The 4,887-nt window shown below is 44.8% G+C and overlaps 1 protein-coding gene across 1 annotated transcript in view; it reads right to left on the bottom strand.

Annotated features, from left to right (window-relative positions):
• The window catches only part of LOC110654472 (NADH-ubiquinone oxidoreductase chain 2), a 12,941-nt gene extending 11,526 nt beyond the window's left edge, over positions 1–1,415 (bottom strand). Inside the window, exon 1 of the mRNA XM_058147601.1 lies at positions 1–1,415. This exon is cut by the window's left edge and continues 11,526 nt beyond it. The gene's annotated coding sequence lies outside the window, so the exon portion shown is untranslated.
• Positions 1,416–4,887: the final 3,472 nt, after the last annotated feature.

A 4,887-nucleotide genomic window follows, 5' to 3' on the forward strand; every position in this document is an offset into this window, starting at 1 on the left:
CTCGTTACGCTGTTCGACTGAACTCGTTGGCTCCGCGCTCTATTCGGGCGGAACCCGGTTCGAAAACCTTCTCTCATAGATTCCCTTCACCAAGTCATCGCCAGCAATCAGCTCTTGTCTCTTGGTGTCAAAGGGCGAGTTCCTTTCTTGTCTTGCCCAAAAACTTTCTTTATTCTCATTGGAGAAAAACTCTCTCGCGGCAAGGTTTTAGACTAAGGGCCAGCTGCTTTCTTTATCTCGCTTGCCCTTAGTCCGTCTAGCGCCTTTCGGTTGGGGTCCGCCCCGGGGGGTTAGACCGCTTGGGTTCTATTTTATAGTCTCGAAGGCAGTCAACGTGTCAGCCATTCTTTTCCCATTAGACTTGTAAATCCTTTGCTCTTTTTCTTTCTCTCTTCCAGTTCTCTCCCTCTACTTTATTTGACAGGGGCGGAGAATACCACTCTATCAATAACAAGAAAAAAGTAGCAATTCAGTTTCAAATGGTTTGAGCTTGGAAGCAACCTGCTATCTATCGATAGGCGAGAACAGGCTGCTATTGGCTGCTTCGCCTATCTATTCTATTTTTTCCGGCTTGGAGACATCAGAGGAAGACCATCATCTCTATCCGGGTACGATCATAGCTTCATTCATTCGTTGAACCTTGGGGATAACCATTAGCATTGAGGTCAATCACCACACCACCTCTATCATACATACGATATTACATGACGCGAGAGCGCATGGTCAACACACACCTAAAGCGCCTTCGTTCCGCTTGCAGCCAATACAACCACAACCTAACTTGCACGAGATTCAACAACCGAAACTACTGGTAGTCCCGAGGGGACGGCATCCTCCTATAATAGTTAGCAGTACTGAACAAGCGAGTCATCGGTCCTTTTCTTTATAATAAGCTTCCACTTTTTGGTTCTTTTTGCAGCGGTTGGAATGGAAAGGTTAGTCAAAAGACTTCGACTTATAAACTCAATACCCTTACCAACTGCTTCTACTCCACCCGAATGAAATGCATTTCTCAAAGGCTTATTGGCTTAAAAGCAAATAAAGTTAACTTTAACTACTGCTAAAAGCTAGTCCTTTTCACTCGATGCTTCAGGAAAGAAGAAAGAGACTTTCCCTAACCATCTATTCTACATGAATAAAGAGAAAGCAAACCGAGTAACAACGGGCCTCTACGTTTTCGTTCCTTAGCCCTGATAGTAAAGGGCACTGAGTGGTTACCGAATAGCTATTAGAGTCTGTAAAGTAAAGATTTCCAGTTGGTTTTTTTATGATATAACTAATAGGAAATCCACCCTTCTCCTACCCAGTATTATAAGCCTATTTCATCACCAGTCGCATTACGGATAATAATTAAAAAGCACACTCTCCCACTTCAAAAATGAAAAAGATAGGTTATTATAGTCCGGTACGCTAAGGTAGGACTGTTTGGTCTTAGTAGGTGACCGCTTGGCAGTAATCGTTTCCCTCCTTCTTCCTTGCTCCATAAGGTTGGGCTTTGTTCAACATTGATGGCTTTGCTATCAGCTGGGAATGGAGTGGCCTAAAGAAAGGCTCCTTTTCTCCCCCTTCCTTCGGCATCCCTGACTCGGGCATCCCTTTCAGCACCTGAACCTCTTGGTGGGGGAGCTGCCGGAACAAAATCATTTTCTATTCAAAACTATCAATATCGGACAAGATCGTAGAAAAGAGGTAGTGGCTGGTCTTTCCCTTTCCCCAACTCCATCTCCTCGTCCACCCGGTGAAGCTGCTTCTCGTATTAAGAAAGCTCTGACTTAGGCTTAGGAACTTGCTTGCTTCTTTGTTGCCACGTCTTTGTTTCGTGGTGGAAAAAGCTCTAATGGCGGCCTTCCTTTCTTCGGCATTCATTCGTCTCAAAACAAAATTGGGCTACCCTTCCTTCGCTTCGTCGAGTGTATTTACGCGCTAACAACACACTCTCTCTAGATGGCAAAGTGAACAGTTGGTTGTTCACCTGATGAGATTCTTCTTTTTTAGACTTGATGTTCACCTTTCTCCTCTAGTACGCATTCAATCTTGAGCATGGAAGTCCCCTTTTTGTCTTAGAAGGATTTTGATTAGAAGAAGTAGAAGAAGAGAAGTTGATCCCTGATACCTACTCCATATAGCGAAAGAAAGAGCTGGTTTACCCCCACACCTCTTTTGACAGTGGCTTTTGCTTATTCCCCTCATCTCAGGGTCGCGTCGAAAGAAGACCTGCTTAGAGTGCGCCCTTTATGTGTTTCGTCCGACTCCTCCGTTTATTCCTCATAAATGAAGGCGAAAAGACTGATTGTCTCTATATCCCTAGCGGACAATCGGGTGGTGGTATCTCAGTAAATTGATTGAAGAATGGTGGATGATTTCACACCCTTTTCCCTCTCCCTACTCTATGATCTCAAGCTCTCCCTCAAGATCTGTTCCCAAGTAGGGGTTTCGGTTCAGAAGGTGATCAAGGGGCTAATCCCGTGGATGCTGCTTACCTAGATGCATAAGAAAGGTGAAATCCATGCAATTAGATGCTGGTTAAACTAGAATCCAATATTGTAGAAAAGGAAGTGTTTGTTGTCTTTGTTGAGAGCTTTTCCCTCCCAGAGACAGAGAGTAGGGAGGGAGCGGCACTGGCCTTTCTTATCTGAAGTGAAGGTTTTCCTTATAACTATAAGATTAAGCCCCGAGGGAAGATTCCTAATCAACAGATCCATTGGGAAATCAGCATCAATTAGGGGTTCTTGAAAGAGTCTTAGTAACCGATAAAGCAGCTGAAGAAAGAGCATCTATGGAAGTCAGAATAGCAGCAGAAGGAGGAGCATGGGAACTGGTGAAATCAAGCCCCTCGTCAGTAAGCAGCTCCGGTGGGTGCGGATTCCCCTATGGGCGGCTCCTACCAAGACTATGGAAAAACCTAGTCATCACCACCTTCCTTTGAAGATGACTAATGAGCAAGGATCGGGAGCTAATAGTATCTTTCGTTCGTTCCCGGTCCGGAACATAAGGAAGGCATAGAAAAAGTACGATATCTGACGTGAGTGCTCAAGCTTAAAGCCTTTTCCATGTCTAACTTGATGCTCATCTACCCGGAAGCACCTTTTTTCTTTTTAAAGGAATTCATGAGCTATCAGGATGTTGTCATAAATCAGTCTCTTAGGCACAAAAGAGGGCACCCTGCCACGGAGAAATCCGCTTTTCCAGGAGGGGTCTCATCCTCTGTTAACTAGGATTTTTGAGAAGACCTTATAAGCCACATTACCGAGGGACGGAATTGATTGAGGGTTTAAGGAATTTTGGAGAATAAGGGTTATGAAGGTTCTGTTCAGCTCTTTGAGCAGGTAGCCAGAGTCAAAGAAAGCTTCAATCGCCTCCGTAACACTGGGCCCCACAATGTCCCAGAAGGATTTGAAGAAGATACCTTGGAGACCCTCAGGGCCAGGCGCTTTGAGGGCTGGTTAAGGACCGCTCTGATTTCCTCCTTGGCCATGTGACTGGTACAACCACTATCAATGTACCATGTTTGCTGACTGGCATCTCTTGTGACTTGAGAAGCCATGAACACGTTTTCAGCCTCATCCTCCTCCTGTTCATCAGTGTAGTTAGCTTGTTGCTGATTAGTTGTCTGATTTTGGTTCCTCATCTGATTTTGCTTGGCCTTGCAAAACTTCTCAAAATGGCCAAATTTCCTGCAAAATCTGCACTGCACCTTTGACTTGTCCTTTGTCCAGCAATCCTTCACCAAATGGTTTGTTTTTTTACAAACGCTGCAGGGTGGAAACTTGCCCGTTTTTCCTCCCTCTTTTACAGCAGCTTTACCTTTGTCTGAACTTTCTGAACCAGACTTTTGATTTCCTCTAGATGGCTGCCTTCCCTTTTGCCTGGCTTGAAAAGCCCCTTCACTTGTATCTTCATCCCTCAAACTAGACCTCTGTTCCTGAGCTTGTAGCTTACTGATAAGCTCAGCAACTGACAAAACCTTGAGATCACAGGATTCTTCAATGGCAGAAACTTTAGGTTCAAACCTGGATGGTAAACTGATTCAAATCTTTTCCACCACCTTGGAGTCTGGAAATTGCTCCCCAAACAACCTGATTTTATTCACCAACTCTAGCAACTTAGCAGCATACTCCTTCACGGTTTCACTTTCTTTCATCCTAAGCACCTCGAACTCTCTTTTTAGAGTGAGGAGCTTGACCGTTTTCACCCTATCACTGCCCTCAAACTCCTCCTTTAGCTTATCCCAAGCTTCCTTTCTTTCAGTGGCACAGGGAGAACCGAAGAGGTTACAGTATATAGCCACTAGGTCGCATTCTTCCCTAGTGAACGAAGGCTCGGGAGTTTCTAGTATAATGAAGCCTTTCTTTCCGCTATTAGCTTCATCGAATTCAGGAGCAAGAGTAATAGTCTATAATGCAAAGATTGCTATTTTCATATATATTTTTATATAATATAAATGCAAACATCGGATTGAACTGCTTTCAGGGGAGGGTCGGTTACTCTTTGGTTGGGCAGCACATTCTTGCTGCATGTGCATGTGCAGCCCATACTTACTTTTAAAGTATTAAGCACAAGAGTTCCTGCTGATTTTCTATGTATAGCCTGGCAGCCATTCTGATCGGCACGCCCTTGGCAAGTCCAGCTACTGGCTTCGCTCGTGAGTTAACGGCGTTGATCCTGCTAGAGTTCTGCTCGAGCCTGAGCTCGTCGGCAACTTTTACAAATAGTAAATTTTGGGTTGTACTGACCAGTGCTGTGGTCTTTCGCCCGTTGATCGTCACATCGACATGCATGAGCTTTGACTCCTACCATTCCGGGCTCAAAAAGGACCCGAACGTGCCGTCTCCTGGTTAAAGATCGGCCTTGTCGAGGAAGTTTTGAAACGGTTGGCTAGCCTTAGAT

This window comes from Hevea brasiliensis, chromosome 5 (genome assembly GCF_030052815.1).
Source record: "Hevea brasiliensis isolate MT/VB/25A 57/8 chromosome 5, ASM3005281v1, whole genome shotgun sequence".
Classification (NCBI taxonomy): Eukaryota; Viridiplantae; Streptophyta; class Magnoliopsida; order Malpighiales; family Euphorbiaceae; genus Hevea; species Hevea brasiliensis.